Source organism: Ascaphus truei, chromosome 15 (genome assembly GCF_040206685.1).
Source record: "Ascaphus truei isolate aAscTru1 chromosome 15, aAscTru1.hap1, whole genome shotgun sequence".
In the NCBI taxonomy this organism is placed as follows: domain Eukaryota; kingdom Metazoa; phylum Chordata; class Amphibia; order Anura; family Ascaphidae; genus Ascaphus; species Ascaphus truei.
Window position 1 is genome coordinate 41,839,271 of NC_134497.1, and position 13,644 is coordinate 41,852,914.

General features: G+C 61.1%; 1 protein-coding gene across 4 annotated transcripts in view; it reads left to right on the forward strand.

The window, feature by feature from the left end:
• The first annotated feature begins 3,612 nt into the window (after positions 1-3,612).
• LOC142466865 (uncharacterized) overlaps positions 3,613-13,644 on the forward strand; it is a 39,777-nt gene continuing 29,745 nt past the window's right edge. Inside the window, exon 1 of one of the 4 annotated variants that reach the window (XM_075572399.1) lies at positions 3,613-3,695. The gene's annotated coding sequence lies outside the window, so the exon portion shown is untranslated. The remainder of the gene's footprint in view (positions 3,696-13,644) is intronic. The other 3 variants (XM_075572402.1, XM_075572400.1, XM_075572401.1) reach the window with 3 other exon arrangements.

Here is a 13,644-nt window from a genome sequence, read left to right on the forward strand (position 1 = left end):
TGCATCCTAAGTTGTTGTCCTTTGATATTTCAGAAATTTAGTTAAATTTGAGTCTTCACTTGACATCTGTGGGAACTGCCATCAGGATCAGAGTGTCTGTGTTCTGTATACCACCAGGATGCCTGTTTGATGCTGATTGGATGCCGTCAGGAGGGGGAGTGTCCTGAAGCTCTACACTATCTTGGAGCTGGAGTGAGACTAGGGAAGGAACATGCTATGTCAGATGCTTGCCTGACTTTGATGGCACCCCACTTGCATGATGTCACGGACTGACTTCTACAGCTGATCACCATTCCGTTTGAAGCGGAGTAAATTGACACATGTGCAGATCCACCGCGCGTCTCACCGCTATTGGTGAACGTCTCAGCTGTGTTGCTATAAATAGATTATTCAAGCACACAGTTTTTAAGCCCCCGGACGAAGCCAAGTGGTGAAACGATCGTCGGGGTCGTGTCTGGATGCGGCATGTGACGTCACTTCCGGATCGGTTCTGGTCACACACCGCATCTACGAGGACCCACAAGGACGAGTGGAGCAGGAGCTTCTGTTCCGTGCTTGCTGTGAAGTGTGGTCTTTATTTGGCTGGATAGAGGAGGATGGAAGGGACGGCGAGCCTGCTCGGCGCATGAATCCCCTATTACACTGTTGTGTATATTAGCCCATTTTATTCTGCATTATTGTAAGTGCGCAATTCATATTTTAACCATGAACAGAGTGTTATTTAGCTGGTCTGTGCTATGGTATTCTTCCTTGTCTTTCCTATGGGTATCCTGTCCGATTGCATTTCCTGCTGAGCTGTGTTCCACCAACCGTGGAAGTGCCAGCCTGAGAATATACCACAGCTTATCCAACCTGCTGGGAAGAGATACACATCCCCTTGTACACTGTGCTCCCATTTCTTACAGTTTGTAAGTAGGCAATTCATTAGAGCCAAGCAAACAGTATCTATATCCATTCAAATATTTGAATACCTCTGCACTTAGATTTTCTCTGTGTGTTTTTTGTTTCTCCTTCATGCTCCTCCTGGAATTCGCACAACATACTTAAATTGCAATACAGCCTCAGGGGCTGGGTTGCCACCACCGGAGATTACGGGTTTTGACTAGGTATCTCCGGGCTACGGGTTTACCTAGTAAACCTCCGGGTGGTGAGGGCAGTCCGCTGACATCACCACTCACGACATGCTGTATGGCGCCTATGCGGACAGTCTAGCGATCAGTGTTGCCAGGTCCGCTAGTTTCCCGCCCAATTGGGCTATTTTGAGACCCAGTTCCGCGGGAAATGTTAGCTTGTTGCGGGTTGCGTTTTTTTGGGCTACTTTAATTTTCAGCCGCTATTTTTTGGGCTACTATCACGATGTCACCTGTACAAAAAACTTGACAGCTATAGTGACACCCAGTGGCCACTGTGAACATTGCAGTGAAGTGTACCAATACACTACCCATACAGTACATCAGCCTACCTCCCCCTCCAAGAACTCCGCTCTGTATCCTGCACAGACACAGTTAGATTGTCGGAGGAGTGCTTCTCCGCATGGGGTCTGCACAGCTGTCGACAATCTAACTGTCTCACCTTCGTGTGTATATGTGTATGTATATGTATGTATATGTGTGTGTGTATATATACATGTGTGTGTGTGTGTGTGTATGTGTATGTATATGGGTAGGCGGGTGATGTTTGGTGCAGGGGGGGGGTGGAGGGCGATTCAGTAATCATTTATTATTGGGCTACTTTTGGGCTATTTCCGTGATGTTATTGGGCGGTATTTTGGGGAACTATCTGGCAACACTGCTAGCGATCCTCCACACAAGCACTCAGCTGTTATTAAGGGAACCCCGAGCCCGGCGCTTCTCCGAGCTCTGATGGCCAGCTATGAGTACAGCACTCAGCTGTTGGCAGGGAAATCCCCTACCTGGCGCTTCTCCTTTCCTGGACGGCCAGATACTAGTGCAGGGAGAGCTGAGAGATCCTTCCCTCCCTACCTGTCTGACCACGAATATCCATCTAGGAACCTAAGCAGAGTCTGAGGCAAGTATACTACCAGGACTGTGCTGCTGCAGAGTTACTAACCTCCATTCTATCAGGGAATACCTACCCTCCCTATCCTGGCCGTCCACTGTTTATCCCATAGTCACAGGGCTTTGATACAGTATCTAACTCTGCAACGGCATCAGCCTGACAATACTCAGACTGGATCTAAAAGGGTTTTTACATTCAGCCCTTGCTCACTTGAATTTATAAAGACTATCTGGCATTTATATATGGCTCCAAAAAGCCCCCTCTTTATCTAGATGCTGGGACACTTAAGAGACCTAATATTTGCATTGCTGTATTTAGCCAATCTTTGGTGCACTAATCGCCTAATAGGGGGAAAACAACTTGTACACATTGTACTTACGGTACAAAGCCAACAGCACCCCCTTACCACAATTGGACAATATAGCCCACCAGGTAATCAACAGGCACAGCCTCTGAGCATTACCTAGGATTAATTGCCCAAGTTAAATTACAGGGCAGTCTGAACGATACCTTGTTGAGCGCCCAATTTCATTTACAGGGCAATGTGAACAATATTGTATTGATTACTGCTAATAACAGCACTAATATTTTTCTACTTTGAGTGATCTATACTACAGTAGACTATACCTCCATTGTTATATGCCCCATGCGTTTTTAACAATTTTTGTGCCCCATTATTTTTATCTTGTTAGAAATAAAAAAAAATTGAACCATATCACTAATACACTATTATAGGGATTACCTCGAGGTTTTTTCATTACACTGTTCACAACAGTATTTCCAGTGCATTTCTGCTTCTCAAGACTGATACCAATTCTGAACAAATTAGATCTTACAGCGCATGTAATTGGGGTTTCTATACTTTCCCTGTCTTTGGGGAAAGAGACCTCTTTTTATGCTATTGCCACTACCCTAGTGCATCCAGAGTAATATCTAAGACTAAGCGGGTGGTCTTTTTATTTATACCCTCCGTTTGGTGGCAATCTTGGGTGGGCGGGTGGTGGCAACGTCTTCCGGCATCTTCCCCTGCAACCACTGCGTCAAATGATGCTGCGTTGCCACGAGAACCGGCACGTGACGTACATTGATAACAAAACGCTACTTTACGTCACAAAGTCACGCGGCACCACGTTGTCTTGGCAACTTGACGACGCATGACGTTGTGATGTCACGTAGTGTCCCGTTGTCACGGCAATGCTGCGTAATTTGACACCGCGCAGCCATATTGAAGTGAGTTGCAGGGTGAGATGTCGGGAGGATGCCAGAGGTAAGTGCTCTATTTAAAAAAAATAATAATAATCTCCGGGTAGGCCTTCAGTCGAAGGTGGCAACCCTGCTCAGGGGTTATGTCATATCCAGGTTACCTCCATATCAGCATAGGAACTGAAGCTGCTTTACTGAAATATATTAAGGAGTAAGAGGACTATACACATCTACATGCAGCAGAAACTATCTTCCCCTAGCACAGTGCCTGAGAAATGTTACTGTGTTGTTTCTAATCTGCACAGTATGTGACACGTGATCCGTTTTGAAGTCTAAAAACTACAACTCCCATGATCCCCTTAGTGTGAGCATGTGCAGTAGGACACAGAGCTGTGACCTGGATGTAGTCAGTGTCTCCACTTCCGGGAAAGTGAACCTAAGACTGCGGGAGAGGAGAGCTACAATGCAGAGAGGTAGGTGTATGTATGTGTACACACATGTACACCCTCTCCCCCCTGAAGGGTTAAAATAACTGTTTTACTTATTTGTGTATTGTGAAAGAAATCCTGTTCTGTATTTCTCTAGGAACATTTGTGTGTTTGACTAATGAGGGCATTATAATCAAATATAATTACTTTGTTTTCTATGGAAATGTTATGTTTTTTGTTTGCTGAACGTTTTTTTTAACTTGACAATTGGCTACATTTAACCTATTAAATATGCCATTGTTGTTAGTTCATGTTCTTCCTAGGAGGGACTGTCCCTTTAAATACAATTTTCCTACTCTGCTTCAGTTTAAATAAATCCTGAGATTACAAACCCATAGAAGTTTGTACAATCAGCCTTTTCTCCTTGCTAACTATCCTAAGCGCTCCTTTTCCTCTCACCCCACACAAGTCTTTCCCTGTCTTAGGCTGAGTCCCCGCTGGCGCTCCAAGCATGAGCGCTGGATGTCCTGGCATTTACACACACACACACACGCGCGAGGGGTATTGTGGGTAGTCCTTTGCGCGCTAGAAAGTCAGTTTTTTTGTTTACATAAGCACTGTGTGTGTACCGCGTTATGTTATGTAAGTAACCGCGGCAAGTGCTCAGCGCTAGCGGGGACTCAGCCTTAGGAGCGCAGGGCCACACTTCTCTAAGCCTTATTTAGCCAGAGGCAGCTGTTGACATTATGGATAACTTTGGTTGCTGTCACCTACACCAGCAGTCCCCAACCTTTTCGGCACAACGGACCGGGGGGGATGTTTTCGGGTTGATTCAAGTGCATTACATTTATTGTGCACTTTATTTCTATCATTATTACTTTGTAATATATAATTAAATAATTATACAACTCACCCTAATGCAGAATCAGTGGGAGCACTGAGCTTGTTTTCCTGCAACTGGATGGTCCCATCTGGGGATGATGGGAGGCAGTGACACCCGAAGTGTGGCGCTTATGTCCAGTCTACTCCGTAATCTCGTTTTGGTTGCTGTCAGTGCAGAAAACCCTGCTTCACAAAGATAGGATGTTGGAAATGGAAGCAGGCTTTTCAGTGCTTTTGTGGCAATCTCAGGATATTCCGCCTTGACTTTAATCCAGAACGTATGGAGATGTGAAGTTGTCTCAAACATACAAACATTTCAAAATCTCTGCTAATGTTTGAAACATGTCAAAAATACCAATGTTCAATCGTCGCCCCCATAATTCCAGTTTGGCTTTGAATGCAGCCACTTTATCTGCCGACTTGGAACACAGTTGTCGTTCTCCCCTGAAGTGACAGATTTGAGTTCGTTGAGCAGGTTGAATATGTCACACAAGTAAGCAAGTTTTGTGACCCATTCTGTATCGCTGAAATGTGCTGCATGTGGTGATTGTTTTTCTAAAATGAATCTCTGGAGCGGCTCTCGTAACTCAAACTCTGGCCAGTGATCTACCTTTAGAAAGCCATCTCACTTCTGTGTACAGCAGGGCCCCGGGTATACGGCGGGTTCCGTTCCAGGGGCCCGCCGTATAGTGAAAATCGCCGGAAAGCGAATCCGGCGATTTTCAGTTCTGTGCCTGCACAGAACGGCGTTTTTTGCCGTTCTGCGCATGCGCGGCCTATGGTCTGCACGTGCAAACTACTGTATGCGCGTGCAGACAACGGTCTGCGCATGCGCGCCGGGCGCAACCGCCCATTCTTCGCATGCGCGACTGCAAATCAAAGATGGTGGCCCCTTTCTCGGTGCCGCCGTATCAGCGGAACGCCGAGAAGCGGGGCCCTGCTGTATAAGAGAAGACGTGTGTGTGCTCTGCTTCCATCTCCTCACAGAGCTGCGCGAACAGATGTGAGTTAAGGGCATGTACTTTAATGTGGTTGATAATTTTAATCACATCCTGCAAAACGCTGTTATGTTCAGGTGACATTTTTCGGCTAGCCAGCATTTCTCTATGGATGACACGGTGTGTAGCTGCACATTCAGAAGCGATATCCTTGACTCGAGTAGTGAAACAAGAAAGTTGACCAGTCATGGCAGCTGCTCCGTCCGTGCATATACCGACACAAAATGACCAACTCCGTTTTCCTGATATGTAATCATTCAAAGACTTGAATAGTTCTGCAGCTGTGGTGTTAGTTGGCAACAAAAGTGCACATAACATCCTCATGCACATCCTCCCCCCGGCTCTCTCGCCTTCCTCCCCCCGGCTCTCTCGCCTTCCTCCCCCCGGCTCTCTCGCCTTCCTCCCCCCGGCTCTCTCGCCTTCCTCCCCCCCCCTCCCCCGGCTCTCTCGCCTTTCTCCCCCCCCCTTGCCTCTCTCCTCCCCCCCCCCCCCCCCTGGCTCTCTCGCCTTTCTCCCCCACCCCACCCCTGCTCTCTCCTTCCTCGCTCCCCCCACCCCACCCCTGCTCTCTCCTTCCTCGCTCCCCCCCACCCCTGGCTCTCTCTCCTTCCTCGCTCCCCCCACTCCTGGCTCTCTCTCCTTCCTCGCTCCCCCCACCCCTGGCTCTCTCTCCTTCCTCGCTCCCCCCCACCCCTGGCTCTCTCTCCTTCCTTCCTCCCCCCCGGCTCTCTCGCCTTCCTCCCCCCGGCTCTCTCGCCTTCCTCCCCCCGGCTCTCTCGCCTTCCTCCCCCCGGCTCTCTCGCCTTCCTCCCCCCGGCTCTCTCGCCTTCCTCCCCCCGGCTCTCTCGCCTTCCTCCCCCCGGCTCTCTCGCCTTCCTCCCCCCGGCTCTCTCGCCTTCCTCCCCCCGGCTCTCTCGCCTTTCTCCCCCCCCCTTGCCTCTCTCCTCCCCCCCCCCCCCCCTGGCTCTCTCGCCTTTCTCCCCCACCCCACCCCTGCTCTCTCCTTCCTCGCTCCCCCCACCCCACCCCTGCTCTCTCCTTCCTCGCTCCCCCCACCCCACCCCTGCTCTCTCCTTCCTCGCTCCCCCCACCCCTGGCTCTCTCCTTCCTCGCTCCCCCCACCCCTGGCTCTCTCTCCTTCCTCGCTCCCCCCACCCCTGGCTCTCTCTCCTTCCTCGCTCCCCCCACCCCTGGCTCTCTCTCCTTCCTCGCTCCCCCCACCCCTGGCTCGCTCTCCTTCCTCGCTCCCCCCACCCCTGGCTCTCTCTCCTTCCTCGCTCCCCCCACCCCTGGCTCTCTCTCCTTCCTCGCTCCCCCCACCCCTGGCTCTCTCTCCTTCCTCGCTCCCCCCACCCCTGGCTCTCTCTCCTTCCTCGCTCCCCCCACCCCTGGCTCTCTCTCCTTCCTCGCTCCCCCCACCCCTGGCTCTCTCTCCTTCCTCGCTCCCCCCACCCCTGGCTCTCTCTCCTTCCTCGCTCCCCCCACCCCTGGCTCTCTCTCCTTCCTCGCTCCCCCCACCCCTGGCTCTCTCTCCTTCCTCGCTCCCCCCACCCCTGGCTCTCTCTCCTTCCTCGCTCCCCCCACCCCTTCCCCTTCCCGGCTCTCTCTCTTTTTCCCGGCTCTTTCTCCTCCCTCCCCCACCTCCGGCTCTCTCGCCTTCCTCCCTCCCCCCCCCCCCGGCTCTCTCGCCTTCCTCCCTCCCCCCCCGGCTCTCTCGCCTTCCTCCCCCCCACCCCCCCGGCTCTCTCGCCTTCCTCCCTCCCCCCCCCCCCCCCGGCTCTCTCGCCTTCCTCCCTCCCCCCCCCCCCGGCTCTCTCGCCTTCCTCCCTCCCCCCCCCCCGGCTCTCTCGCCTTCCTCCCTCCCCCCCCCCCGGCTCTCTCGCCTTCCTCCCTCCCCCCCCCGGCTCTCTCGCCTTCCTCCCTCCCCCCCCCCCGGCTCTCTCGCCTTCCTCCCCCCCCCCCCCGGCTCTCTCGCCTTCCTCCCTCCCCCCCCCCGGTTCTCTCGCCTCCCTCCCCCCCCGCCCGGTTCTCTCGCCTTCCTCCCCCCGGCTCTCTCGCCTTCCTCCCTCCCCGCCCGGTTCTCTCGCCTTCCTCCCCCCGGCTCTCTCGCCTTTCTCCCTCCCCCCCCCCCCCGGTTCTCTCGCCTCCCTCCCCCCCCCGGTTCTCTCGCCTCCCTCCCCCCCCCTGGTTCTCTCGCCTTCCTCCCTCCCCCCCCCCCCCCGGTTCTCTCGCCTTCCTCCCTCCCCCCCCCCTCCCGGTTCTCTCGCCTTCCTCCCTCCCCCCCCCCCCCGCCCGGTTCTCTCGCCTTCCTCCCTCCCCGCCCGGTTCTCTCGCCTTCCTCCCCCCGGCTCTCTCGCCTTCCTCCCCCCGGCTCTCTCGCCTTCCTCCCTCCCCGCCCGGTTCTCTCGCCTTCCTCCCCCCGGCTCTCTCGCCTTTCTCCCTCCCCCCCCCCCCGGTTCTCTCGCCTCCCTCCCCCCCCCCCCGGTTCTCTCGCCTCCCTCCCCCCCCCTGGTTCTCTCGCCTTCCTCCCTCCCCCCCCCCCCCCGGTTCTCTCGCCTTCCTCCCTCCCCCCCCCCTCCCGGTTCTCTCGCCTTCCTCCCTCCCCCTCCCCGCCCGGTTCTCTCGCCTCCCTCCCCCCCCCCCCCGGTTCTCTCGCCTCCCTCCCCCCCCCCCTGGTTCTCTCGCCTTCCTCCCTCCCCCCCGGCTCTCTCGCCTTCCTCCCTCCCCCCCCCCGGCTCTCTCGCCTTCCTCCCTCCCCCCCCCCCCCCGGCTCTCTCGCCTTCCTCCCTCCCCCCCCCCCCGGCTCTCTCGCCTCCCTCCCCCCCCCCCCGGCTCTCTCGCCTTCCTCCCTCCCCCCCCCCCCGGCTCTCTCGCCTTCCTCCCTCCCCCCCCCCCCCGGCTCTCTCGCCTTCCTCCCTCCCCCCCCCCCGGCTCTCTCGCCTTCCTCCCTCCCCCCCCCCCCCCGGTTCTCTCGCCTCCCTCCCCCCCCCCCGGTTCTCTCGCCTCCCTCCCCCCCCCCCGGTTCTCTCGCCTTTCTCCCCCCCCCTTGCCTCTCTCCTCCCCCCCCCCCCCCCTGGCTCTCTCGCCTTTCTCCCCCACCCCACCCCTGCTCTCTCCTTCCTCGCTCCCCTCACCCCACCCCTGCTCTCTCCTTCCTCGCTCCCCCCACCCCTGGCTCTCTCTCCTTCCTCGCTCCCCCCACCCCTGGCTCTCTCTCCTTCCTCGCTCCCCCCACCCCTGGCTCTCTCTCCTTCCTCGCTCCCCCCCACCCCTGGCTCTCTCTCCTTCCTTCCTTCCTCCCCCCGGCTCTCTCGCCTTCCTCCCCCCGGCTCTCTCGCCTTCCTCCCCCGGCTCTCTCGCCTTCCTCCCCCCGGCTCTCTCGCCTTCCTCCCCCCGGCTCTCTCGCCTTCCTCCCCCCGGCTCTCTCGCCTTCCTCCCCCCGGCTCTCTCGCCTTCCTCCCCCCGGCTCTCTCGCCTTCCTCCCCCCGGCTCTCTCGCCTTCCTCCCCCCGGCTCTCTCGCCTTCCTCCCCCCCCTCCCCCGGCTCTCTCGCCTTTCTCCCCCCCCCTTGCCTCTCTCCTCCCCCCCCCCCCCTGGCTCTCTCGCCTTTCTCCCCCACCCCACCCCTGCTCTCTCCTTCCTCGCTCCCCCCACCCCACCCCTGCTCTCTCCTTCCTCGCTCCCCCCACCCCACCCCTGCTCTCTCCTTCCTCGCTCCCCCCACCCCACCCCTGCTCTCTCCTTCCTCGCTCCCCCCACCCCACCCCTGCTCTCTCCTTCCTCGCTCCCCCCACCCCACCCCTGCTCTCTCCTTCCTCGCTCCCCCCACCCCACCCCTGCTCTCTCCTTCCTCGCTCCCCCCACCCCACCCCTGCTCTCTCCTTCCTCGCTCCCCCCACCCCACCCCTGCTCTCTCCTTCCTCGCTCCCCCCACCCCACCCCTGCTCTCTCCTTCCTCGCTCCCCCCACCCCACCCCTGCTCTCTCCTTCCTCGCTCCCCCCACCCCACCCCTGCTCTCTCCTTCCTCGCTCCCCCCACCCCACCCCTGCTCTCTCCTTCCTCGCTCCCCCCACCCCACCCCTGCTCTCTCCTTCCTCGCTCCCCCCACCCCACCCCTGCTCTCTCCTTCCTCGCTCCCCCCACCCCACCCCTGCTCTCTCCTTCCTCGCTCCCCCCACCCCTGGCTCTCTCTCCTTCCTCGCTCCCCCCACCCCTGGCTCTCTCTCCTTCCTCGCTCCCCCCACCCCTGGCTCTCTCTCCTTCCTCGCTCCCCCCACCCCTGGCTCTCTCTCCTTCCTCGCTCCCCCCACCCCTGGCTCTCTCTCCTTCCTCGCTCCCCCCACCCCTGGCTCTCTCTCCTTCCTCGCTCCCCCCACCCCTGGCTCTCTCTCCTTCCTCGCTCCCCCCACCCCTGGCTCTCTCTCCTTCCTCGCTCCCCCCACCCCTGGCTCTCTCTCCTTCCTCGCTCCCCCCACCCCTGGCTCTCTCTCCTTCCTCGCTCCCCCCACCCCTGGCTCTCTCTCCTTCCTCGCTCCCCCCCACCCCTGGCTCTCTCTCCTTCCTCGCTCCCCCCACCCCTGGCTCTCTCTCCTTCCTCGCTCCCCCCACCCCTGGCTCTCTCTCCTTCCTCGCTCCCCCCACCCCTGGCTCTCTCTCCTTCCTCGCTCCCCCCCACCCCTGGCTCTCTCTCCTTCCTCGCTCCCCCCACCCCTGGCTCTCTCTCCTTCCTCGCTCCCCCCACCCCTGGCTCTCTCTCCTTCCTCGCTCCCCCCACCCCTGGCTCTCTCTCCTTCCTCGCTCCCCCCACCCCTGGCTCTCTCTCCTTCCTCGCTCCCCCCACCCCTGGCTCTCTCTCCTTCCTCTCTCCCCCCCACCCCTGGCTCTCTCTCCTTCCTCTCTCCCCCCCACCCCTGGCTCTCTCTCCTTCCTCGCTCCCCCCCACCCCTGGCTCTCTCTCCTTCCTCGCTCCCCCCACCCCTGGCTCTCTCTCCTTCCTCGCTCCCCCCACCCCTGGCTCTCTCTCCTTCCTCGCTCCCCCCCACCCCTGGCTCTCTCTCCTTCCTCGCTCCCCCCCACCCCTGGCTCTCTCTCCTTCCTCGCTCCCCCCACCCCTGGCTCTCTCTCCTTCCTCGCTCCCCCCCACCCCTGGCTCTCTCTCCTTCCTCGCTCCCCCCACCCGGCTGCCCCACCCCTGGCTCTCTCTCCTTCCTCGCTCCCCCCACCCCTGGCTCTCTCTCCTTCCTCGCTCCCCCCACCCCTGGCTCTCTCTCCTTCCTCGCTCCCCCCACCCCTGGCTCTCTCTCCTTCCTCGCTCCCCCCCACCCCTGGCTCTCTCTTCCTCCTCGCTCCCCCCCACCCCTGGCTCTCTCTCCTTCCTCGCTCCCCCCCACCCCCTGGCTCTCTCTCTCCTTCCCTCCGCTCCCCCCCCCCCACCCCTGGCTCTCTCTCCTTCCTCGCTCCCCCCACCCTGGCTCTCTCTCCTTCCTCGCTCCCCCCACCCCTGGCTCTCTCTCCTTCCTCGCTCCCCCCACCCCTGGCTCTCTCTCCTTCCTCGCTCCCCCCCACCCCTGGCTCTCTCTCCTTCCTCCCTCCCCCCCCCCCCCCCCGGTTCTCTCGCCTTCCTCCCTCCCCCCCCCCCCCCCCCCGGTTCTCTCGCCTTCCTCCCTCCCCCCCCCCCCCGGTTCTCTCGCCTTCCTCCCTCCCCCCCCCCCCCGGTTCTCTCGCCTTCCTCCCTCCCCCGCCCGTGTTCTCTCGCCTTCCTCCCTCCCCCGCCCGGTTCTCTCGCCTCCCTCCCCCCCCCGGTTCTCTCGCCTTCCTCCCTCCCCGCCCCCCCCCCCCCCCGGTTCTCTCGCCTTCCTCCCTCCCCCCCCCCCCCCGGTTCTCTCGCCTTCCTCCCTCCCCCCCCCCCCCCCGGTTCTCTCGCCTTCCTCCCTCCCCGCCCGGTTCTCTCGCCTTCCTCCCTCCCCGCCCGGTTCTCTCGCCTTCCTCCCTCCCCGCCCGGTTCTCTCGCCTTCCTCCCTCCCCCGCCCGGTTCTCTCGCCTCCCTCCCCCCCCCCCGGTTCTCTCGCCTTCCCTCCCTCCCCGCCCGGTTCTCTCGCCTCCTCCCCCCCCCCGGTTCCTCGCCTTCCTCCCTCCCCCCCCCGGTTCTCTCGCCTTCCTCCCTCCCCCCCCCCCCGGTTCTCTCGCCTTCCTCCCTCCCCGCCCGGTTCTCTCGCCTTCCTCCCTCCCCGCCCGGTTCTCTCGCCTTCCTCCCTCCCCGCCCGGTTCTCTCGCCTCCTCCCTCCCCGCCCGGTTCTCTCGCCTTCCTCCCTCCCCGCCCGGTTCTCTCGCCTCCCTCCCCCCCCCCGGTTCTCTCGCCTTCCTCCCTCCCCCCCCCCCCCCCCCTGTTCTCTCGCCTTCCTCCCTCCCCCCCCCCCCCCCCCCCCCGGTTCTCTCGCCTTCCTCCCTCCCCCCCCCCCCCCGGTTCTCTCGCCTTCCTCCCTCCCCCCCCCCCCCCGGTTCTCTCGCCTTCCTCCCTCCCCCCCCCCGGTTCTCTCGCCTCCCTCCCCCCCCCTGGTTCTCTCGCCTTCCTCCCTCCCCCCCCTGCTCTCTCCTTCCCTCGCTCCCCCCACCCCACCCCTGCTCTCTCCTTCCTCGCTCCCCCCACCCCACCCCCTGCTCTCTCCTTCCTCGCTCCCCCCCACCCCACCCCCTGCTCTCTCCTTCCTCGCTCCCCCCCACCCCACCCCTGCTCTCTCCTTCCTCGCTCCCCCCCCCCCCTGCTCTCTCCTCCTCGCTCCCCCCACCCCCCCTGCTCTCTCCTTCCTCGCTCCCCCCACCCACCCCTGCTCTCTCCTTCCTCGCTCCCCCCACCCACCCCTGCTCTCTCCTTCCTCGCTCCCCCCCCCCACCCCTGCTCTCTCCTTCCTCGCTCCCCCCAACCCCACCCCTGCTCTCTCCTTCCTCGCTCCCCCCACCCCACCCTGCTCTCTCCTTCCTCGCTCCCCCCACCCCACCCCTGCTCTCTCCTTCCTCGCTCCCCCCCACCCCACCCCTGGCTCTCTCCTTCCTCGCTCCCCCCACCCCACCCCTGGCTCTCTCTCCTTCCTCGCTCCCCCCACCCCCCTGGCTCTCTCTCCTTCCTCGCTCCCCCCCACCCCTGGCTCTCTCTCCTTCCTCGCTCCCCCCACCCCTGGCTCTCTCTCCTTCCTCGCTCCCCCCACCCCTGGCTCTCTCTCCTTCCTCGCTCCCCCCACCCCTGGCTCTCTCCTTCCTCCTCGCTCCCCCCACCCCCTGGCTCTCTCTCCTTCCTCGCTCCCCCCACCCCTGGCTCTCTCTCCTTCCTCGCTCCCCCCACCCCACCCCTGGCTCTCTCTCCTTCCTCGCTCCCCCACCCCTGGCTCTCTCTCCTTCTCGCTCCCCCCACCCCTGGCTCTCTCTCCTTCCTCGCTCCCCCCACCCCTGGCTCTCTCTCCTTCCTCGCTCCCCCCACCCCTGGCTCTCTCTCCTTCCTCGCTCCCCCCACCCCTGGCTCTCTCTCCTTCCTCGCTCCCCCCACCCCTGGCTCTCTCTCCTTCCTCGCTCCCCCCACCCCTGGCTCTCTCTCCTTCCTCGCTCCCCCCCACCCCTGGCTCTCTCTCCTTCCTCAGCTCCCCCCCACCCCTGGCTCTCCTCTCCTTCCTCGCTCCCCCCCACCCCTGGCTCTCTCTCCTTCCTCGCTCCCCCCACCCCTGGCTCTCTCTCCTTCCTCGCTCCCCCCACCCCTGCTCTCTCTCCTTCCTCGTCTCCCCCCACCCCTGGCTCTCTCTCCTTCCTCGCTCCCCCCACCCCTGGCTCTCTCTCCTTCCTCGCTCCCCCCACCCCTGGCTCTCTCTCCTTCCTCGCTCCCCCCACCCCTGGCTCTCTCTCCTTCCTCGCTCCCCCCACCCCTGGCTCTCTCTTCCTTCCTCGCCTCCCCCACCCCTGGCTCTCTCTCCTTCCTCGCTCTCCCCCCACCCCTGGCTCTCTCTCCTTCCTCGCTCCCCCCACCCCTGGCTCTCTTCTCCTTCCTCGCTCCCCCCACCCCTGGCTCTCTCTCCTTCCTCGCTCCCCCCACCCCTGGCTCTCTCTCCTTCCTCGCTTCCCTCCCCCACCCA